Source organism: Aplidium turbinatum, chromosome 4, assembly GCF_918807975.1.
Source record: "Aplidium turbinatum chromosome 4, kaAplTurb1.1, whole genome shotgun sequence".
NCBI lineage: Eukaryota > Metazoa > Chordata > Ascidiacea > Aplousobranchia > Polyclinidae > Aplidium > Aplidium turbinatum.
Genome location: NC_137475.1, coordinates 16,372,634 through 16,383,361, shown reverse-complemented (window position 1 = coordinate 16,383,361; position 10,728 = coordinate 16,372,634). Strand labels below are relative to the sequence as shown.

Here is a 10,728-nt window from a genome sequence, read left to right as displayed (position 1 = left end):
TTTGCAAAAGAAGATATTTTTCTCACTGCTGTCTCTGGCCTATTTATTGTGACAAAAATTAATCTCTGTTTGAGTGCAAACCACTTGTAAAAACGTAAGAAAAAATTTGCTAGCACGTTAGAAACACACGCACAAGATAGTTATTCCATTGGAATATGGGTATTGAAACGGCCCATCCCCAGTTCGTAAGCTGTTGATTTTCATCTATTTCGTTTCGGGTAATTCTACTGGAGAAGCGTTGGTAGGCCTATTAGGAAAAAATGTGAATTGATTTGGCCTCGCAACCTTTTTTAATTCAATATTCCAAACTTCGGAAATATTGAAGTTGGAGCTGCAGATACCAGCAGCAGAACGGAAAAATGGCATCATGATTTTAAGCATTGTAGCTCCGAGGATTATATTACAAGTTTAGAGCATTTGGTTGAAGAAGTCATCAGTTGATTTACTTTAGCTTGTAAAATGCGACTGTGTATATAATTTTTTCTAACACAGTCTAGCTGGGACGGTAGTACCGGCATATAGTCAGTAGGAAGGGTGCAGACAACATTTATAGAGAAAATAAACACTGCTGGAAAGGAATATAATATGAAAAATAACATAAAAAACGACAACGATGATTGATGCAAGATGTCACAATCAAGGTGCAATGCCTCGCGATGGCTTGCTTTGTATCTTCAACGAGCGTGTTGTTTTGATTGTAGAATTCTGGTGCGATGTGTTATTATCGGTTATGACCTGAAGTAACCTCTGATGACGAAATCTGTATTATGTAACGTGTTTTCTGGAATCATTTTCCCTACGTGACCTTCTAGAGACTTCTGTTGTTTACATTTAAATGCTACGTGACCGAACGATGGTTCTTTATGATGTAACCTTCTCGAAGTTACTGGACTGAACAGCCAACTATAAATAGTGGTGTAGTTTGTGTAATGTTTATTCTGAGATTTATTATTATGATGATTATTATTGAGTTGGTTATGAGAGTTGTGCTATGAGTTGTGGATTGGTAGTTGATGCAGAAATTAGAGTTATTTGAGAAGCCGTTCGTTAAAGTTCTTCAAGAAGTCAGATTATCATTTTGCTAGTAGAATTATTCGACATTTAATTGACTGCTTTTCGGTTGACCCATCAAACTACGTCATTGAATCTTTCCAAGTCTTTTTCCTGGTAAGAGATAGAAAGAAATCGTGACATTCTGGGGGCTCGTCCGGGAATAAACCGAAAAAGAATATAACCGAAAAACCGAAGAATACCGAAGATTTATTGAAAGAATAATAAATTAATGTCAAGATGGCGGATACTGTCAAACATGAGATGATTGAAGACTTAGGGAGCATGGCTGAACGAATGGGGCTGACTGGTAATGAGAAGTCTCAGTTTGTGATGGAAGAGTATCACAAGATAATGGACCAAAAAGCTCAGCGAGAAGCTGACGAAAGAGAAGATAGAAGAGCTGCTCGTGAAATAAGGAAAGCAGAACTTGAAGCTGAAGAAAAACGAGCACAGCGTGAAGCTGAAGCTGCACAACTTGAAGCTGAGGAAAAGCGAGCACAACTTGAAGCTGAAGCAGAGGAGAAGCGGGCGCAGCGCGAAGCTGAAGAAAAACAAGCTCAACGAGAAGCTGAAGAGAAACAAGCGCAGCGCGAAGCTGAAGAGAAACAAGCGCAGCGCGAAGCAGAAGCTGAAGAAAGAAGAGCGCAATATGAATTGGAAAAGTTAAAACTTGAATTAGAAAGACAAAAGCTGGACATTGGTGAGCGATCTAATTCTACTAATGATAATGCTCGAGATGTTATTGTGGCGCAAGTTAGATGTCCAGATTTGCCATTATTTGTTGAAGAAAAAGATGAGTTGGATAGTTATTTGTTAAGATTTGAAAGATATGCTACAATAGCCAAATTGGAGAAGTCGACGTGGGCTACCCAGCTAAGCATGTTATTATCGGGACAAGCTCTTGATGTATATTCAAGACTTTCGCAAGAAGAAGCCATGAACTACGACAGATTGAAGTTAGCTCTGTTAAAGCGATACAATTTTACCGAGCATGGATACCGTCAAAGATTCCGTGAGGCAAAGCCTGAACGACACGAAAGTCCAGGTCAATTTATTGAACGTTTGAGAAACCTTTTGTTAAAATGGTTTGAACTTTCGGGGGCCGAACAATCATTGGACGGATTGGCAAACCTTATAGTTAAGGAACAATTCACAGATTCATGTTCAAAAGATCTGTCTGTTTATTTAATGGAGAGAAGTCCAAAGACTCTAGAAGAAATAGCCAGTGTGGCGGAACAGTATTTAGTTGCTCATGATGAGAAGTTGTTGACTGAAGAAACGTTGTCATGCGATAATGACGAAGAGCAAACAAATAATTTTAAAGGAGGTGCTGTTCCAAGAGAAGTACGTTGTTTTAATTGTAATGGCTTAGGTCACAAGTCTGTTAACTGCCGGAAGAAGACTAACAGAAATCATCAGGAATCGAGGAAGTGGTGCAATCGTTGCAATAGGCAAGGACACGAAGCGAAGGAATGCAAGGACAAGTCGTTTTCCCGATCCAATCAGTCTGGAAAAGATAAAGACACGGACGTTTATCGATGCGGTTGTGCGTTAATGATTCCTGAACCCACGCTTGAGGAGGAGAAACCGGATGAAGATGTTTGCGAAAAAATAATACCTGAAGATTACCTGCCAGTAGTGGATGGAAAAGTTGGAAACAAAAAGGTAAAAGTTTTACGTGATTCTGGTTCTACGGGTATAATGGTGCGGAGAGATTTGGTTAAAGACAGTCAGTTAACGGGAAAAACTGGAGTTGTGATGTCGATAAATAACACTTCAATCCAAGGACCGTTAGCGAAGATATATATCGAAACTCCGTATTGTAGGGGGACTGTGAAAGCGTTATGTTTACAAAACTCTTTAGTTGATCTTATAATCGGAAATGTTATTGAGAGAAATTCTGAAGTTACTTGTTATTCTTGTGGCAAGAATGGTCACTTTGCTCGAGATTGTTCTGCAGATAATCAGCAACGATCTCACGATCATGGATACAATGAGCGCAAAGAACCGAGGAGAAGAGGCAGGCGACGACCATTTGGAGTTTGCTATAGATGCGGTAGACGCGGACATTTCGCCAGGGAGTGCGTTGCTGACGGCGGACATTCGGAAAACAGACGTTGCCGTGACAACCATTGCTACCAATGTGGTGAGATTGGACACATAGCCAGGAGCTGCCCTTTTGATGAAAAGGCTTGCTACAATTGTCATAAAGAAGGTCATCTCGCCAAGGACTGTCCGGAGAGGAGGTGTTTCCGATGTAGGAAGATGGGTCATCTTGCTCGCCGGTGCATTGAAGACATTGAGGACGATGGAAACTTTCACAAAAAACGTGACTATTGTTTTGAGAAAAGTTATCGTTGGTAGATCATGCAACGATGGACTTATGAGAATTGATTTATTGAGTAATTAATTGTTTTGTGGTGTGTTTTGTATTGATTGTGTTGTTATATTGTTTGCAACAATATTCTAAGGGGGGGCGTATGTCACAATCAAGGTGCAATGCCTCGCGATGGCTTGCTTTGTATCTTCAACGAGCGTGTTGTTTTGATTGTAGAATTCTGGTGCGATGTGTTATTATCGGTTATGACCTGAAGTAACCTCTGATGACGAAATCTGTATTATGTAACGTGTTTTCTGGAATCATTTTCCCTACGTGACCTTCTAGAGACTTCTGTTGTTTACATTTAAATGCTACGTGACCGAACGATGGTTCTTTATGATGTAACCTTCTCGAAGTTACTGGACTGAACAGCCAACTATAAATAGTGGTGTAGTTTGTGTAATGTTTATTCTGAGATTTATTATTATGATGATTATTATTGAGTTGGTTATGAGAGTTGTGCTATGAGTTGTGGATTGGTAGTTGATGCAGAAATTAGAGTTATTTGAGAAGCCGTTCGTTAAAGTTCTTCAAGAAGTCAGATTATCATTTCGCTAGTAGAATTATTCGACATTTAATTGACTGCTTTTCGGTTGACCCATCAAACTACGTCATTGAATCTTTCCAAGTCTTTTTCCTGGTAAGAGATAGAAAGAAATCGTGACACAAGACAAGAAAACGTACCCAGTTTAAAAATTAGGTTACTTTAATGACCCAATGGTGGTCGAACAAGCCAAAAACTTTATTTATCTGGTACACACAATAACTGAAAATGGCAACTGCGATACGGAAATATTGAGATGAGTAGAAACTAAAAATAGCAATTGAAGCAACTTTGTAAAAATGAAACAGACATGAACAACACGCAAAATTAACATCAACACTCAAAAACGAACCATGAAATGTTGTATCCGGACTAGGCTACATTATTTTACAATGCAGAAACACGTAGCCTACATTGCCATCACAAATAGCAAAACGACTCGAGGCATTTGAAATGTGGATTTATAGAAAATGATTAAAATGTCATGGAAAGATAAAATCACAAACAAAATTTTACTATTTGGAATGCAAACCAACACGAAAATTCCACAAGCAACTAAAATAAAAAAAAAAAGAGATTTTGGCCATATGATTCGCAGTAATTCTATTCAAAGACAGCTAGTTGAAGGAAAGATAAATGGAAAACGAAATGGGGCAGAACACCAAGGATTTGGACGATATAGACTGGTCAGGACTTGATTATAAAACTACAATAGAAAAATCTTACAACAGAGAAACTTGGCCCTTCATTGCCTCCAGAGATGGGCGTGATCTTGATCTTGAAGATCACAAGTGATCTTGAAGATCAAGATCGTGATCTTGATGATCACTTTTTTTTTGGTGATCTTGATCTTGATCTAAGATCACTTTTTTTTGTGTGATCTTGATCTTGAAGAACAATAAGATCAAGATCACTTTAAAATTGAAATTTACTTACTAGAAAGAGGCATTTTTTTAGAACTCGTACTGTACAAAGTAGTTAGTGACAACTACTAACATAAAGGCACTGACCACTGTTAATACTGTATGATATGTGTCCAACAAAAGACGATTTAAAGTCTCCATCTAATCTGGTCAGGTTGCCATTTCAAAATTGAAAAAAGTTTCGTTGTTCATAATAAAGAAGTCAACTTCCTTGTACTTTATGTTGACATATAATAAAAATGATTTAACTTTGTTCACAATTTCCATGTGTGAATTTTAAAGAAATGTTTGCCTTCTTTGACCCAATTTTAGATGTTTCAAAAGTCTAGAATGGCTGTGTTAAAAAATCTGGACTCTAGTCGACTTTTGTCATGTAAAGTGGTTTATTGCAGCAAATCAACCAGACCTAGACTTGTTTAGGATCTGAGTATGGAGCGGTTTGTGTGACCGCAAACCTCTGAACTTTTTTGATAGCAGACAACAGTATCAAGGTTGCCAGATGGGTAAATGGTGCAATAACATTGACATAATGCATTGAAAGTTGAAACTACTTAGCAACTCGTATAAAAACTCCCACATGAACCAAACAAAAATTTGATAAAAAATGATGCAGTTCAAAAGTTATTTTTATTTATTAATTATAAACAAAAGTATAAAACTAATTGCAAATTTTGTGACTTTTTCAGTACTGCTGTAATTAACCTCTGCCTTGGGTGTGACATTGCGATTTTACGCAAACTTCGTCCACAATTGATAGGCCCAATATCAACAGTCACTAACTTATTACAATTCTTAGGCCAGCGATCGAGTAGTTAAAAGTAAAAGTTAGCAATACCAACTATATACCTTTACCCAGGTTGCTTATAGTAGGCTAATTATTTTTTGCAATATCATTGATCAAAAACTTCATTTTTTTTCAAGTACACATAAAGTGATCTTGAAAGTGATCTTGATCTTCAAGATCACGATCTTGATCTTCAAGATCACATAGCTTGGTGATCTTGATCTTCAAGATCACCTATTCTTGGTGATCTTTATCTTCAAGATCACCAATACTTGTGATCTTGCCCATGTCTGAATGCCTCTAACCTTCGTCGAGAGGAAGGGACTAAATGATAATAATCATTTCAATCTACAATTCATAAATTTCATCGACATTTTATTTGTTTCCCATTGATGTTTCGGTTTCCTGCTATTCCATATCTAAGTTATTACACCTTTACTGTAGGCCAGGGGTCACCAACCGTTTTTGCATGCGGGCCACTTTGGCACTAAGGAGAGCTGTGGCGGGCCGCACTAATAAAATGTTAGGTAGGTTGACTCTTATGCTAGAAAAGAACGCACTTCGTACCCAGTATCCAGCGTCACATGTTGTTCATATTTATGTTAGAATAGCCTACCAACAACGCTACTGCCAGGCCAAGCTCCTTTTACAACACTTTTGACTTTTTTAACAATGCCTAATAAACGAGGGCACTTGTTTTGTGCACTTATAGCGAGGCGAGTGGTTTCATCAGAATATTCATCGCCAAGCAAGAGTGGTGTTGTTACTTTGCTTCGCAAAAGATATCTTGCAATTAACAGTTCCAGTAAACAAGGAAATGTTTGACACATCGCAATACAGGCAACAATAGTGACCTGCAAACATATCAGCGAAAAATAGGCTCCAATAACAGGGAAAAAGAAACCAGTTACCATGAAACAAACGCTTGTGGAAATCACCGAAAAATCGTAATTCTATCGTAATTCATGAACACTAACAGTCTTCCCTCTAAAAAAGCAATGAGTTGGTTTTTCATCCTTTTTGTGAGAGTCTATAAAACCGTCTTTCTTTTATTATAGACAACTGTCACTTGCGGTGCTTATCAGCGTGGCAAGAATTTGTTAATTAACAACATTTTGCAGTACTTGCTTCGGCAGTACATATACTATAATTGGAACGATACGGAGAAGATTAGCATGGCTCCTGCGCAAGGATGACGCGCAAAATGGTGAAGCGTTCCATATTTCTTTAAAAAAAACGTTTTGCAGTACTAAGTTAATTTTTTTCATAATACAATCAGAAAAAGTCTCTAAATTTATATATAATATTTTGCCAATTTATTATAAATTGAGTTGGCACACCGACCTATGTTGCCCACAAAAGCTTGCATAAAGAGAACACTGCTCGTGATGATGATGGCGTATGAGCGATCTTTCCAGGCTAGATTGGAGGGCAGGAAATCTTCAGCCACTCGGCAGTCTCGTCGTCCAGGATTCTCAGACCATGCGCACCGTGTGGAGGCCGGTGGGTTAGGCAGTGGTGGATGACATGGTCTGCGGTCTGTTCCGTGGCACCACACTCGCATTCTGATGAAGGAGCCAGGCCCCATTTGTGCATGTCCGAACGAAAGCGGCCGACGCCAGTTCGCAGGCGGTTAAGCCTGACCCACGCAAGCCTTGCGAGGGACATCCCTGGTGGACGGGGATCGGCGTTGGGTATGAAGTCACGGAGCGTGGAGGTGTGATTTTGCCACTCCGTGTTCCACATGTGGTTCGTCCAGTGTGCCGCACTTAAACTAAGTTCTTCTGCGTGCTTAAGGAGTTGTTGTGCGGCAGGCACAAAGGGGCGTCTTGATTTCAAGCGCTGCTTTATAGGTGGTGGTCTCTTGAGTGTTGCATGGAGGAGATGATCGGGGTCCAAAGCGCGGCGAGCGAGAGAAATCGTGGCTCCTTTACGGCGTAGCTCAGCGGGTTGGATGCCTGCTAGGATGGGTAGGCAGTCCGTTGGAGTGGGACGCAGGCATCCAGTCACAGTACGCAGTGCGTCGTTAATGGCGGTATCAATCTGGTGGGTGTGAGAACTACGACACCAGACCGGCGCGCAGTACTCAGCGGTGGAATGAACAAGGGCTAGGGTAGCTGTACGAAGAGTTTTAGCACCAGCTCCCCAGCCGGAACCCGCCAATCGCCTCAAAAGTGCGACGCGTGTAGATAGTTTTTTGCGCAGTGACTTCAAGTGCCGGCGGTACGTGAGTGACCTGTCCAGGGTTATGCCGAGGTATGTAGGTTCGGCACAGTAGGGCAGGCGTTCCCCATCAATCTTGATGTTTATCTCACGCTGTGCCTCCCGGTTGTTAAGGTGGAAGGCCGCCGACACTGTCTTTGGCTTGCTGAACACTGCTCGTGAAACACAATAACGATGAAACTCGCAATAGTGTTTACATGACATTTGCAAACTTAAAATAAGCAACCCTATGCTCACAGACAATTTCGAAATTCGAAAACAGACCTTTTAATCAACCACTGGGACAGTGTGGCTGTACATCGCATTGGAATAACTTTAAGCAACCCCCACCTAGAACTACAATCTGATTGGTCAGTCGGTGGAATCGTATGCAATGCGAAAATATGCTTCCCGGAAGGTATTTTTTGCCTTCGTGCTCTTTACGTCTCAAGAAAAGTATTTTGGGTTATACTTGTACGCTGATACCTTCCGCGGGCCGCAGCGATACAGCGTGGCGGGCCGCCATTTGGTGACCCCTGCTGTAGGCTATTGCTGAATGGAAGCCAGCGTTTGTGTCACCAATAATTTTATCTTTTTAGCAAAGCGTCTGTAAATGTTGGGGCTACTGTATAGCCTATTGATGTCATGGAAAAGTTAACTAAAAATATGACATAATCGCTTGGCGATTATGTTATAGAAATGTTTTTTTTACAGGAAGTTTTTCATGATTTACAAAAATATTGAAACAAGCGAGAGAACAGGTCATTCTGACGAGCATTCATTTGCAGAAACCGGTCTTCGCATTTCTTATACATATTAACATCACCTTTAGGTTTTATGCATTGCTAAGAAAACTTCCACTGACTGGATGACACTTGCATTAGTGATAAAAAATCATTCCAACCTTGGCCCATACTACAATACAGCAGTTGAACAAATGCCACACAAAAGAGTTGTGATAATGAAACCCAGGCAGTGTCGTATTCTCCATGCATGCACTGCATGCCTTACAATTCTGATGAAATCAGAAATCTTTCAGCAACCTCGAATTTATGCGTAGAAATTGAAAATGCTAATAACATAACCTTCTCCCTCTTAATTTCAATGATTTGCAACTTTGGTGACCTTGGCAACCCTGCATGCTGGAGAGTTCAGCATGAGTTGATAATAAAATTTAAGAATAAAATTTGCCTATTCGCCGCTCTTTTACCACACTGTGGCGCAAATAGGACCAAGGCATGCTGATTTGAAATTGCATGCAAAACAAAAATCCCCATCTGGGGATATTCCCATTATGAAAGTTGTAAGTTATCATTGACACTAGTATAGGGCTACCATATGTCCTCTTTTAAGAGGATTTGTCCTGTTTTTTCAGGAAAAATGAATTGTCCTCCGAGGACACTAAAAAATGCTCAAATGTCTTCTTTTTTGACAATTTAGGCTTTCACGCTTATATTTTCAACGGGATTACATTGCTTAGTGACGTTTCAACGACGGCTTGTAGGCTATTTGTTTTCTAAACATTTTGTATACCAATGTAACATGCTGATTTATAAATTCTACAAGAAATTGGCGCATTTTATGGAACCGTTGTTGAACGTTCATTGCCTGGTTCACTGTAAGATATTCAATGACATTTCAAAGGCCATGCTCACACTTTCACAAAGAATTATTCTTTTACCTACATTGCTACATACGTTTTATATTGATACCGTACAACGCTGGTAGACGTAACGTTGTTGATTACCAACTCAGTTTGGTGCTTGAACAAATCGAAACGAATGTCTAAAGGTGCAATGTGTATAAGACCTAACCAACGGCAAAAGAAATCGTGGCATGGATAGGCCTACGCCCTACAGCTTTGCAAGGAAAGGAACAGCTTTTTAGTTCACGCCGTTTTTAGCATTTTAACGGTAATGTGCAGCCTACTGTTTTAGTCATATTTCTTGCAAATAATTTAACAATTTTGTTAAAAAAGTTAAGGCTTGACCTGGAGGTCGTGCCTGATTTGTCACATTTTGCAGATTTTTGCGATCATTGCTGTCTGACTGAAACTGTCTGTTCCAGACAATTGTTCACCTAACCAAACGTCATATGAAAACCGTTCAGGTCTACCAAGCCCTTCTTTAACTTTACAGGCCTGGAAGCGGTTGTCGCTCATGAGGATTGCGCAATCCTCAGAGGCTTACTGTTCAGAACGCTTGTTCAATGCGAATCACGCTTGCGCGGTTTGCAATGCTAATTGTGCCAGACAGGGTTGCCGGTTCAGTTTGTTTTTATTTCTGACCATGATAACGAAACACAAGACATGCCAATTATAGCAGAGGTCTATTAAAAATAAAAACTTTTTCAAGACAAAATGCTGAAATATGGCTTTTTTAAAGCGTTTGGATGAAAAAAATTACGGCTTGGCTTTTTTCTAAAACTTGCTAAACTAAAAGTTTCGATTTTAATTTGATCTGATTCTGATTATGACCTAATTTTGATCTGGCAGCTCTTCTACCAGACAATGGCAACGTTTTGAAGAGCTAAATATTCAGTAGAGTGTACTGTGTAGACCAGTTGTTTGAAAGATCGAAGTTTTTGTTTGGAGTTTTCAGAATTCATTTTAAGTTTAAACTAATGGCGAAATGAAAGGGTAGGCTGCTGTAGTTTACCAGTAGCCTTTGATTACATTATTGAAAGTGGTGAAACAGTAATCTTGTTTTGTTAGTTGATTTGCATTTTCGACTCACAGTTTGCATGTTTTTGTACTGTCTGGTGATGCACTGATAATGTTAGCTTTATGGGCAACCTACAAATAGTTTTTTAAAACATGCAGGGTCAAGGTATTGAGCATTTT

The 10,728-nt window shown here is 39.6% G+C and overlaps 1 non-coding gene across 1 annotated transcript; it reads left to right on the top strand.

The window, feature by feature from the left end:
- The first annotated feature begins 6,804 nt into the window (after positions 1 to 6,804).
- LOC145769755 (U6 spliceosomal RNA) lies at positions 6,805 to 6,911 on the top strand. The gene has a single exon (XR_014289074.1). It is a non-coding gene; the product is annotated as a U6 spliceosomal RNA (small nuclear RNA).
- The last annotated feature ends 3,817 nt before the right edge of the window (positions 6,912 to 10,728 follow it).